The sequence below is a fragment of the Haliotis asinina genome, chromosome 2, assembly GCF_037392515.1.
Source record: "Haliotis asinina isolate JCU_RB_2024 chromosome 2, JCU_Hal_asi_v2, whole genome shotgun sequence".
Lineage (NCBI taxonomy): Eukaryota > Metazoa > Mollusca > Gastropoda > Lepetellida > Haliotidae > Haliotis > Haliotis asinina.
In genome coordinates this window covers 67,979,705-67,994,124 of record NC_090281.1, presented here as the reverse complement: position 1 = coordinate 67,994,124, position 14,420 = coordinate 67,979,705, and the positions used below count along the sequence as shown (strand labels likewise).

The following is a 14,420-nucleotide window of genomic DNA, read 5'->3' as shown; positions in this document are numbered from 1 at the left end:
GTTGTTACCACAATATACCGATGCATTATAACGCATCGTATCGCTAGTTGCATAATGCGATAATGAATCTTACTCCTCCGATGTAGATAATTAAACTTGTTTATAACACGTGTCAAGTCTGTTGTTTTCTCTCCTTCAAGACGTTTCAACATCATACGGATACAAATGGCGCGATAGCCACCTTTCTCTCAGTCACGAACATGAATGCATCTCAAGCTATGAGGGTCTCCAAGTTATGCGTGACACCCTGTTCAGTTCGTGACAGTGGTCGCCTGGAGTGGCGTGGATGTGTCACATATGACTAGCCGTGTGGCGGGGTGAGAAAGAACGCATGACAACCATGACATGTTTTCATAATTACTTGGAAGGGAAGTCACATCAACTCATATTATCTGGGTTCAACAAAGTACGCCATGTAAACGTGATCTTCAAACATGTGCGTGGATGTTTTATTTTATTTATTTATTTTTTTTTTTTTTTTTTTTGTTGTTTTTTTTTTCAGTGGTAGGACAACGATGGGTTTATCATTGTGGAATTGCCATGGTCGCGGGTTACTGGTGATATACGCTGCTCAATATAGGCTTTTGTGTTGTTTGGTTGTTGTTTAACGCGAACTCAGCAATATTTCGGCTATATGCAAATAATTGAGTCTGGACCTGACAACCCAATGATCGACAACATGAGCATCGACTTATCCAAATATGATATGATGGCATGTGGTCAACGATATCAGTGAGCCTGACCACCCGATCCCGTTAGTCTTGTCTTACGACAGAGGTTACTGAACTCACTTCTAACCAGGATCTCAGTGCAGGAACAGACTGAAGTGGTGATATAGATACCGGCCGCGGAAAGGTTGATAGCGCCAATAGTGGTGTCAAGAGGACTCCGATGGGGATAACATTAACACCCACTGTGGTATTTGGAAGCAGTGTCATCACCAGCCTTCATTTAACGCACCCGTGGAGGAAACATTTAGTTTGGGCGGTACTGTATCGATGTGATACAATATTTAAGTTAATGTTAATATTTAACGTCACATCGGCAATGTTTCAGAAATATCGTGACGGGTGTATCGATGAAAGTTTCTGATTCTCTAACTGACCACGCTGATTCAGTTCCTGTCTGAAGCTATGTCTTTAATGTACATGGGATGCACGTGTTAGTGAAGCTGGTCATTTCATGGATTTAAGAATCCCATAAGAACGTAATCAATATGACATTAACGCACTCCCGCAATCACAAATACAGGTTCTTCATATCAAAGATAATTATGACATTAAAATTTAATCATGCAAAAAATCACAAATACATCACAACATCACATGCATGTACCCATCTGAAACTATACCAAAACCTAATAATATTAGAGTAGGCATTTATCTCCCCTGTTCGTTAAAACAAATCATTTCTACAAGATAAAGCATAAGAAAAGCAATTTTGCAGAGGGAAATAACCCCCAAACCCTAAACCAGTAAAGATAAATTCGCATATCGAAAAACCACCATGTATCATCAAGCTGCTTTTAGAAAACCTCAATTAATCTTCAAAAGCTTTCCCCAAAGCTAGCTATCAGAACTAAACCTCGAAGCTTCTAATGTCCCTTGGCGAGGTATCGATCGTCTTCAGATGGCTCAAATCAGCTTCCAGAGATCGCAGGAAGCAGAAGATTTCACGCCGAGATGACAATACATAGACCTTCTAATGAACACCGACCTTCATTTATCTGTTTGTAAGGCTACCAATTTGCTTGGATCATGGGATGTTATGGGAAGGAAAGGTATTATCTTACCTGCTTTGGTTTGGACACAACTGCAGTCATTATTTCATTATTTCTGAATGGGCATGATAAACAAGAGTTCATTCAAAGAAAGTTGATAATATGAAGCATTTCAGAAAACAGCGTGTTATCAACTTTGTAATGTATATTTCCAACTCTGTATATAATCGATGCAGCGTAACATACACCGTTTGTACACAGATGCATGATACATGATTTGAAGAAATTGCAATTCAAAGTGCATAAAAACCTTTAGATTGATGTGTATCACTAACAATGATGTTTTTGTATGTTTGTCACAGAACTGTCACAAAACGCCCTTTCTTTGTCCTTCTGAATATACAAAACTTTCATTGATTGACAGACAAGACTAATTGGTATTTTTTCTGAAGTTGTCTTTAACACAATAGGCGAGGCTTCTCAATTTAAAAGAATTCAAAAATCGCGCAATGATGTCAGAAATGATTGGAAAACATCAGTATCATTTTAGAACGAGGGAAAGTTCTAGAATTCACCACCTTTCATGCATGTGTTGATAATATATGATATTATTATGAAAGATGACAGAGATAACGAAAGATAACCATTCTCATATGTAAACATACGTCGTTGTTCTGTGACTTAATAGCCTGTGACACTGCTATAAGACGCATTTACACGGAATAAAGCGACAAAAGAACCATTACTTTTGTCAGACGTGACATGGTGAGGTATGACTGCGACGTATAATGGGACGACTTCATGAACGTATATCAGAGTTGACAGACAGTACATTCCGCTGACAGGGAAGGCACAATTATGTTGGCTGTCGTGAATGGTTTAGCTGTGTGCTGTGTGATAGGTCTATTGTAATGATATCATAAAGATACCGCCATCTGATAAATGTCACCTTTGATATAGTGTTGAACTGTGTCGTTAGGGGTATTTTAAGTTGACTATAACATTCTCTGTACCTGTGTGTGGTTGGATGTAATATGTTATATTGCTGTCAGTCACAGCAGGCATATCTATATTGTTCACAAAGTGTTGGGGAACTTCATTTCTAATTTACGATTGAAAGAATAGGGTGATATGTCACAGTTAATCAATGTTGGTGTGATAATAATGAATGGTTTGAGTGTGTATGACCATTTGCAGTTCCTTATGACCTTAGTTGTTTGTACAAATATAACTCTTGAAACATGACTGCCGCACGCAAATTTGCAAGTATACGAGTTTCAAACAAAGCAACGACTAAAAATAAATCCGTGGTTAAAAATATGTATCAAAACTTATGATCTATATTGATTTATCGAGTTTCTTAAAATCAAGAATGACACCCCATGCACGTATGGTGTTCCTGTTGTGCACATGCATCCTAGGCGTTGTGTTCGGGGGGGGGGGGGGGGATGATAAAGAGAATGGAGTTGCATTTATAAAATCGGGTATACTTCCTATCCAAACTGAAAGTTCAGGTTCACCTTCATTTGTCAAAGAGTATCTTTACCTTCTCTTCACGTATTCCAAACATGTTAAGGGTTGTTCAAGGGTAGATAGTTCAACTTAATCTAAGTGGACAGTTGATCCAATAATTTATCCACCAGTTGACCTTGACCTTCATTCACGCCAGCAGAGTTCCACAGATAGACGACACGAAGATATAGTTTGCTACCTGCGTGCAGACAACATTATGAACGTGGTGAAGATGAACACTGAAGATGGTGACAATGCTGAAGATGCTGGTAGTACTGAAGCAAGCTCTCGGTGATATACTAGCAATTATTCAGGAGACAATTAACCAACTCTTCATACGCTTGAATAATATTCATCTAATTAAAGTATTTCTTGTAAAATATTTTCTAAAGTATTTGTGCTGTGAGTATCATGGCCCACATCATCCGTGCCCCTTGTCTCTTGCAACCCAAACATGGTCAGACATCAGTCAGACATGACAAAATGGCACTTCCGCAATCTCGCTTACAACGGTTACTGCGAAAGAATAATAGACATCGCTGAAGAAAACATGTTTCAGGGCTACTCCTAGAGCGGTGTGACCCTTGTCTCACCATGACTGCTGTCCGTGGAGACAAAGTACAACACATTGTCTAAATAGCAGACATGGAACTGTCTGTCGTCACAGACGTCTTGAACTAATCTGTAACTATCCCGCACTCAAAACACGACATCATATCACGTCCATTAGTGCAGAGCACCTTACCTACCTGTAATCATCGTTCCATTCATTATAAATCAGAAATTCTAAAGTTAGTTGGAGGTTAGGGTCCGATAAAAAAAATCTCAACACTGCATCAGACAACTAATCAATTTCTACCACGCTGCCATTGTCTTTGATCATTAATGACTGTCCATATGAAGCTACCTGTGGGGCATATCGATATCGCCCAGACAAAATGACAGTAATTATGACGAAATAAATGAAGCCCTGATTACTGGCATCTCGAGGCTTGGACATGCGTTGACAGTAATTATGAAGCACTCGCACAATTACAGAGGAGATGACGGGAACAATGTCGACGTTTCTGTCCGCTGGGTAGGCAAACAGCTGTTGTCTATTTCAACCCTTGTGTGTCCAATTGCTGTTAACGTTGATCAGCTAATCAATATTAGATGGCACTTTATCATATCGAGATCATGTCATTTTCATGTCACTTTAATCAACTACAGTTGCGGAAATTGACATCGAAAAACCTGTAAGGTTTACTTATGACTGCAGACAATTCCATAACATGGTAAAGAAAAAGCAATGCATTTCGTGGATTTATAAACGCGTAGTAATATAGTAATATCCTTTATAATTACATATAAAGGATATTGTTCCAGGCTTTTTAACAAATATTGCAAACCCTTTCATGGTTTTAAGAATATTTTTGGCATTTAGACACGTTTCTGGTAGTTACAGTCAATGTCATAGAATTCATTTTCACATTTCTAACGTTTGCATGCAAAGAGTCTTACCATAGCATTCAATGCGCATCAACACGGCATTTATTGTCTGCGTATCTGTCAACACAATTCACTTACAAACTCAATACGTTACTACATCAATGTGTGAAGCTATGACCTGTATCTACCAACGTAAAGATCGCAAGTCTGTGTACTCAGACATGAAACGTTTTGTAAATTACATAGAGCAAATACTATCAGTTACTAACTGGAATGAATGTCGTTCAGCGGCGACTACAGCTGACACTGCCCCGTTTGTCTGGGCACTGATAATTGACTAGATCTTAATCAGGTCTCACCAATTTGGCTCTGATGCCAACCTTCTGTTGTCTCTTGGGATCAGTCGGACAGCGACTGCTGATCAAATTAGACAGTGATGCATGTTATTGCTCTGATTTACAGGTACATACAATCCGTGGGATTCAGAAGGGATTTGCATCTTTCACATGAAATTGATTAACAGCATTTCTGTATTGCTGTTGTTTAAGTCTAACAGCCGAAACAGTTACGCTGATATACACAAGGATAACCTACAGATGCAGCAACAATTGTATTTTCATCTCGGGAATTAGTATAAATTATTCATTTAATGATCACTTGTCCGTTAATAAAGATTATGTCTTCAAGATTGATTCAAATAACAGCTGATCATAATGATTGGGGGGAAGGTGTGGGGTTGGGTTGGTGTAGGGTTGTGGTGGGGGGATAAATCCTTCTGCCGAAGAACTGAGGTCGATTCTGGATGCTTAGAACCCGTCCCCTACTTTAACCCTGCCGTGATTGCTGACATTCCTGTGCTTCCTCACACATGCATTCACAATCTGATTAAGGAGAGCATGAGTTGGAGTGGACATCTCTAGTTCACATTTTCTCTGTATCAAAACACTATAAGACGAAAACCCTAGGCTATTATAATTGCCTACACAAGCCCCTGCGGCCTAATCCCTAATCCCTTCCACATGTTCCATGTCAGTTTACAGACAGCATTACAGACTGTGGGCATTGCACTTGAGGTTGGTGTTCCAGGATACAGTGTTAAACCAAAGAAACTTTGATCAGAACAAAACATTGTAATGAAAAGGCTTTTACCCTTATGAAATTCGTTTTCACAGTCATGTTCCAATTTTCACACAAAACGCTTTGCATATAGAAATGGCTTCATGTTCCGGTCTAAAGTAGCTATTCCTGTCCTTAAGCTCTCATTAGCTGGTGACACCGGCATTAGGCATTGATCTTTTGGCATCAATTATTACAGGCGCGTTTGCTAGTCTTACAGTGAGTTGGTAACAAGTATAACGTCCCCTTACAGAAAATACTTGTTTCTCGCTCAATAATTCCCCCACCGAAGGAGTCATTTTCCTATTGATCCGAGTGAACTACGAGAAGAAAAAAACAAGCGCCAGCGTGCAAGATGTCAAGTCAGTGATCCCAGTCCAGACTTTCAATATCAACCAAGCTCATGCAAAAGTCAAATCAAGAACTTCGCGAGTAATAACGGTCATTTTCCAGGGTGACACCGAGGCTTAGCTTCAAACGAGATTCGTGGTCTCGTTAATGCTCTTCGCTGACAATTTTTTTGTGGAATGTTTTAACATTATTTGATTATTTATTTCGAGACTGGATGACATCTCCCATTGGGTATTAGTAGCGGAAAGGCAATATTAATTGGTCTTGGTGCAACATTGCTGCAGAAATTGGTTAAAATCTAAATCGAATTGAAAAAGATTTTATTCGGCAAGCATAATTTGTTTGTATCAGTTTACGGTGTTAGCAATACAATTAAACAAGACGCAATAACCCAGGGGGGATCCCCAGAAAAAAATTCCGGGTGATCATCTAAGTTCGTCATGCTTACGTTAAAATCATGTGAATAGGCACTGATTACCGTAGCGTTTGACAGAGAAAAGCTTTACAGTCCAGTTGACAGGGAAAATGTGTCCTTAAATCTGATTTTGAACAATATCAACATCGAAAAGGAATGGTGGAGATAAATTCTGTTGATTACTTTAACCAGCCATCACTTCCATATCAAATCAAATGTGGAAACGTGAAGGAAATTTGGCAATATTATCTGATCAATTATTCACGAAGAAAAGTGATATTTCATCCCCTCCAGATTTGCAGTTTTACACATGGGCGAATTCATTAAACTTGAATCTGAAAAGCTGTCTGTTATCTGTATACCAGGGCTTGTTCTGTGCAGCTCTTGCAGCGGGACCTATACTTCAGTGCTACAGTATTGATTGTGCTTCAGTGAATTAGCGCACGTTACTTAAGTGAAGCAGCAGTTTACAGAGAAACCACCTGATGATTGAAGCCAGTAAGCCGTGCTTTCACAGACCTCCACAGGGAGACTGAGGACGTGATTGAGAAACAATTTATGAAGATTACGTATTTTCCAGTGAAATTCCTTTTCTGCCAAATTTAAAAGTAATTAGAATGCACAGAAAGAATACTGTTACATTTCTTGCATTATAAATAAGAAACTTAAGCATTCTTTTCAGAACTGAAACTTTATGCTATATCTACACATTGAAATGTAGGTGATGCTTTCTGCATACACTTTGAATTTACTATTTGCTTTCAATCGGCTTAATATGGAAAATGAAAAATGGAATTAAATAGGTTTGAACAAAACATAATTAGAACGTCAGGATGAGGCAAGAATTGTTGCTCAAAATGTGTAATGACCTTGGATTGAACGTTTGAAATGTGGCCTGACCTTCAATATAAGGCTTGAAAGGTCATGTTTGGTCCTAAACAGTCCTAGCAGTCCTAAAAATTACACCGTTCTTGCAACATTAATTTGACATCTGCGGATGGTGGTTAAGGAAAAATGTATTTTTCATAAAAAATGTCAACTAAAAGAGATTTGACAAGGATCACAGTCACCATATCTAAATGTCAAAAGGGCATTCGTCCTTATGGCCGGTTAGAATTGATTTTGATATAACGTTATGCAATGTGATATCTCAGACTTCTGGTAGATACTCTATGATGGCAATGATAAGTCCACACAAACCGGTTTGTGCATGCAAAAAACACATGTATTTTGTCAATTTTATCTAAATGCCAAACGCGTTGCTGGAAAATCGATTCACTTTTTAGAAAACCCAATAGCAATTTATTTCATCAGTGACACCACCGACGTATTGCGTGTATTGACAGGTAATGATTTAACCCATAGTCACTTTTTTGACAATATCAATGGAAAACGCCACTTTATGTTATTCACTTCACGCTGTAGAGGAATAATGATCTGTCCATATGATTTGGATTTTCTATCTACTTTTCAGTGACGGACGCCACTTTAAAAGGATTTAAATTCCATAATGATTTGTCAACAGAGTATTGCAGAGTGATGCATGTGACGCGAGGTTATCTAGATAACTTCATCTCCGAAGGAGGATGTGATGCTGACATAAGGATAAACTCCAGGACGAGCCATGGATTCGAACCTATGATCATAACATCCTGGCACTCCCAAGTGGGGCAACTCATCACGTCGTGGTTGTTGCCCTAAGACACTCGCGCCCAGTGTATTGCTGACAATAAACCAAATGCAATGGCTATTACATTTATAGTAAACACGCATGTGAATAAGTCATATCGATATACAACTATTTACAAATATTCCATTTTCACAGACAACGCCAAATGATGTGACAGTAATGGCTTGAGCCATCAACATGCAGTGACGTAGAAGGTGTCCCTGAGGAACGCTAGATGAAACTAGTTCAGCTCACTGGCACGTATTAGAGGGGATATTGGCTTCCGATGCTGCTAGGACAAGGAACTATCCTCACTAAGCCAGCTTGGAATTGATGTGTCCAAATGAATATTTTATACTCGAATCTCGAGTTCAACAATTCCTAGAGGCGTCTTGTCCCATCCATGTCACTGACAGGAGCTAACAGTATCAATCTAACTTATCCTTCTCTGGCTAACTGTGTGATCTTCATCGATATATTTTCAGTGTCAGTTGCCTTTCAAGGGGGTAATTGCCAGAGGAAAGTCAAGAACATATGGTGGATACATCTTATAATACAACATTTATATAACATCTCCTGATTTCCAACATATCGAATAACATATTTTGAAAAGGTTTAAGAAACTGACAGACATGGTGAGATGATAAAAAAAGAAACTAAATAATGTGTTATTCTCTTTGATATTTTGTTGCCGAAGCACATCAGAACTCGTACAGTATCTTAATATGACTGTACAGCTTCTCAAATCAATAATTTGATAAATATCAAGAATTATTTCAAATTTAAATTGAGATGTTCTGTTTTTCACAATTTTACCATTTTGGAAATTGGGATTTTTTCCCGAAACACACGTGTGTGTCTCCCTGGGCAGCAATAAAACGCACTTACAGTATTTAAGCAGATTTCTCCAGCAATATAATGTGAAATCTATATATAACCAGTATCTTCAATGTCCCTTACAACTGACGACACGTCAGCACTAGACACATACGCTCACAGTACTTTTTCCATTGCAGATTCTCATTTTCATTATTTAAACTACTGTGATTATAGTGTCATGTATTTCCCTACGTACAATCTTTGATTAAAGTTCAGACACATTTCTTGTCAGTTACCTCACCTGTTGATTACACAACAAGTAATCTTGGTACATCATTTGAAATTTAATTGTTGAAAACATTTAATTGTTTTACACTGTTTCTGGTTAGATTCAGCACAAGTTCATGACACTGTATTCACCCAAAAAATAGTTGTAAGGGATATATTTCTGCATACATTGGGGTAATTATGAAGTCACGTGTAGTCTGAAATCGTGTCGTACAGCAAAGCCTACTGCTAATCCACCTTAGTAAGTAACTCATGGATTAACAAACTGACAAGAGCACCTACACAACACATAAATACAAGCGATTGTGTAAAGGCTATTGTGTTTTCCCAAGGAATATATGGAAACTTGACCTGCAAGGTTATTATTATTATCAGTGACTAGTGACTAATATTACATTTTCCCACTCAAATCTACCCACTTTTAGTTGCAGGACTTTGCAAACATATTTATGATGCATAGTTTGTTGGTTTCAAGCTGAGCTGAAAGTGAGTGCGTGAGGGAATTTAGTTTTGCGCCACACTCAGCAATATTTTAGCTATATGACCTCTGTCTGTTAATAATCCAGTCTGGACCAGACAAGCCAATGTACAACAGTATGGGCATCGATCTACCCAAATGGGATACGAGGACATGTGTCCACCGCGTCAGCGAGCCAAACCACCCGATCCCGTTAGTCACATTTTGCGACAAGTATGGGTTACTGAAGATCACTTCTAACCAGGATCTTGACGGGTTTCACTGAACTGGAAATGTCTGGGTAATTCTTCAATCTTTGCATTAACGCGTAACAACTTAAACATCGTAAATGTACTATTTTTCCATAGATAAAAGATATATTAATCGAAGTATGGAATGCGTTTTGATTACATTTTCTTACATGTCACAAGTTATATACATTATGAAAACCTTATAAATGTGGCCAGTATATGTCTGTTCTGATCCAAGTAGGATTTCAACTTTAACATTTTAGTTTCTTGAAACACGACTCACCCGATGCAGAATAGAAAGAAACCCATAGCGTGAACATAAGCGCGCCTTAGATAGGAACTTGATACTACATAGGAGGAACTAGATCACAACATGGCACATTTTAAATCACAGTGGTATAACCGTCTTAATCCTTGGGAGATCTGGACGCTTATTAAAGGTTGTTTACAAATCCTTTGATTCCCCCTGGTTTTGGAGAGACCATTTCTCCCTTGATCGCTAAGGCGTCGGGAAACACAGGTCGCGTTAGACCACGACATTTCTGGCTGTTTAGTAGCTGTGAGTTATATTCCTGAAGCTGTTACGTGCTTCAAGTACTTGTGTGTCAAAATAAGATTCCTTTGAGAAAACTAGCTGTGTTTCTTGTTACTCACGAGATTTAAGGGATCAAAGTGATAGTGATTACTTTCCACAAGTAATGAACGTTTAAGTGTTATTTCCGGTTTGCAAATTACTGAATGTTCATACATTACGTTTGACCGCGGCTGAAATAAGATTTTTCCATATTCTTTAAAGCACAAAACACTGTAGGTAAACTTCGAACCAAGAGGGAAATATGAATAAAATTTCTATAATATTATAGCTTATTTTGATAAATGAATGGAAAATATCTAAATATCCGTCCTCTGTCAGATTAGTAATTGTATACAATTCTCGTCACGGCAGTATAACAGGGAAAGCATAGCCGTCTTCTACGGGATATGAAAAAAGCAAACCGATGGATGATAGCCCCATCAACAATCACCAACCCGTCCATTACGGTCAAATTGATAGCAGCAGTGCAACCTGACCCGACCTATACAGTCTCCTTGACATATCCGTTGTATGAACGGGAGATTTCATCTAGCTATTCTTACACAGAATTGAGCTGTTGAAGGTAACGTGGCAACGGCTCGAAGATATAACGATTAAAAGTTTCTTTACATAAGTATTGATATGTTGCGTTAGGCAACAAACAAACACAACCGTTTTCATGAATATTGTATGATTGGTTGGTAGTACAGGTAGCTAAGTTATCCTTCCGCGAACTGCTGGTCACTGATCCATTTACTGTCACTGTTTTGTCCAGAGATCATATTATAGATACGGTCTCCGGTTTGTCTGTTACGCCCAGTGGAACCTGTTCCTCTGCTAATGGAGAGTGATTTTTCTCCATGTAAGAAGTTTTGTATTAAGTGAATTATATACGTCATGTCATTAGAGCAAAACCTTGCAACATGTTTACATCAGCCAATAAGTCTTGCATCATACGCAGGCAGACTCAGGACCCAAGTGAAACTCGATACTCGGCAGATAGCGACTGAACAATGTCATTGTTGCCATCACGAACATGCTGGAACGTAGGCTTTGGTGCAGCACACGTTGTGGGAAGGAGGATCTGGAAATACCGCCATAAGCCAGCACTCAGACTAATGTATGGCTCTCGTATGTGAGCTCGGCCCCAGAGCAGTTGATTACATGATTGAAATAATGTAATGAAATATAGCGGGATTACATTAGTCTACTCTGGATTAGCCTTCATGCACATAGCCCAGCAATGGACGAATAAATAGCATTTGCAATGTCTTGGAATCTCCAGGTAGTCATGTATTTCAAACAAGTACATTTGACGAAAATGTGTAGTTTCATAACGTTAATGTATCATGAACTAATGTAACGCAAGCGGTAAATAATAACAATAAATATAACAATACATACATTTTAATAATACAATATATAGTATTTAGAAGCACTTAGAACTCGTCAATCGATTATTTCACTTTCAATAACTAAATATTATGTTCATTGTTATTGTTTGTTTAAGCTTGTTTAAACTTTCAATAATTTGTGTTTGCTCTGTTTCCCTTATTTGCCTGAAGTAATAATCTCTGAACAGAGACCAGGCCATATTACTCCGCTCTCGTTTTCTATCGATGGATGACAAGACTGACAAAGAAGAAACTAATATTGAGCGAAGTAAGGGCAAAGGTTCAATGGGAATAGTTGTAATCACTGAGCAATCGACCAAATCACAAGAACGTGATTTGCACGCTCTTAGGTTCAAAGAATATTGACCACATTGTGAACAAAGGCATATTTGATTAGTTCCAGGAACAATCAGTACTCCATATAGAGCACATTTACCAAATGATGGGGTGAGTTGTCATATAGCACGTGGTCCGAGACATATGAACACATTTCCACTTCAGTGTAGATGATCTATTTGATTTCGGCAATGCAAAGATGTTCCACACATGCATATGTGTACAATGCCGCTCCTACTACAGGACTTTGTCATCACATGTATATCAGTAATTTAGAAGTAGGTTTGAATCAATCACTTTCTCTTTACTTATTGCTGAGCCGAACTGCTGGAAATGCAGCCATGACAGTTGATACATTGATGCTTATATTAGATGACGGTAAGTGGCAACCTACCGATTTTTAAAAAATACTTTCCATTCAGGTTTCTGTTTTATGATGAATGTGTACAGATCTTATCACGTTCTTGGCCTCTTTACAGACCAGTGACGGGCGGTGGGGTAGCCTATTGGTAAAGGCGTTGTTGGTCACGCCGAACACCCGGGTTTGATTTCCTACATGGGTACAATGTGTGAAGTCTATTTCTGTTGTCCCTCACTTTGATATTGATGGAATATTGCTAACCTCACTCGCTCATTCACTCAAAACAAGGAAATAAAACAGTAAAATATGTATTGAAGTGAAAACAGCAACACATACGTGCGATATTGAAGACTGATACCTTCAGTATAATCCAGTATGCAGTATCGCATTACCATGCATCAAACAAGGGCTGTTTAGTACGCTCTGTTTGTGGTTTCATATGCCAGGTTAAATATTGTCGATGGTAAATGTATCTTTATTACTATTATTTTCATGAGATGCAGCTGTAATTAATAATGGAATTCAACCAACTCGTGTAACACCTGTGGGATCGCGCTGCTCTATAAACATCGGCCAACCAATACATCACACGTCTGTCAGGTAGATGGAGATACATACACACACTTCATCATAGACAGACATACACGACAAACAAAGCTTGTTCATTTCACCTGAAACATACAACAAAATCGCGACGGCTGCGACGCGCGCCCCTAGGCTAAGCCCATGACTTAAAATCGATACATTGAGATCTTTTCTCGTTAAAACGACACCATTAATGTAAAATATACTTTAAAATAACGAAATAGAATACTGATCGTGCTTCTCACCTGGTCTAAAAGTTAGAAATCCATCACCTGTTGTCTATGTCAGTGTCTGTCGCAGTGAATTGGACATGCCCTGTCACATGGAACCATGGTCAGGCTTGCTGCTATCGACAACTAACGATGCCCGCGCATGCTCAATAGGCACAAGTTGCTCCCCGGTTGAGCAGTTTCATTCAGCCGTGCACACTCAGATGAATAATTGACACTCGCAGACAGCTCACCTGTACTGGAAGTACAGTTCGGTTGTACATTGCACTACAATGGAAACTCCCTCGTAGACGCATCACGTGACATGAAGCAGCGATGTGATTGGTCCTTTCTATTGATTCCATAGAATTTGGCGTATGCTAAGGTGTCTGTCTGACACTGGTATGTCTTTGTATTTAACCGCAGTGTTCAGACAAAGAGAACAGGATTTTGATTATAGTTGCTTGGACGCTTAATGATTAGACCGGGTTAGTTTATTCACGTGCTATATTCATTCCTTGTAAAATTTGATTTTGTTAATGGGTGATCAGTATTTCATGAAATATAGAATGGTGGTGACACACGGTGTGACAGTCACGTCGTGACTCAGTGCACCGTTTTACCCGCATGAGCAACATCGTCGACTTTTTGACAAAAATCGGTGTCGCAGATTTGTGAGGGTAGAAACACGATTAACCATCGGTATATCCCTACAAAGACTTTTGGGATTAAAACATCTAAAAAGGAATCATCGACACACTGAGATATAGCGGTTGATAATTTCAAGAAGTTATGTCCATTTACATATAGGAATTGTTAAACGTTAACTAAAAGTTCTCAGTGACGTTCAAAGAACGATTTGGCACCAGTATCAGGCAGCTGTTCTGTCGTTCTGGAGACAGAACTATGTATGTGCTATTATTCCATTTATA

General features: G+C 38.7%; 1 protein-coding gene across 2 annotated transcripts in view; it reads right to left on the bottom strand.

The window, feature by feature from the left end:
• The window catches only part of LOC137274185 (uncharacterized), a 59,901-nt gene extending 46,276 nt beyond the window's left edge, over nt 1-13,625 (bottom strand). For both annotated transcript variants that reach the window (XM_067807230.1, XM_067807231.1), the window contains exon 1: nt 13,525-13,625. The gene's annotated coding sequence lies outside the window, so the exon portion shown is untranslated. The remainder of the gene's footprint in view (nt 1-13,524) is intronic.
• Between the last annotated feature and the right edge of the window lie 795 nt (nt 13,626-14,420).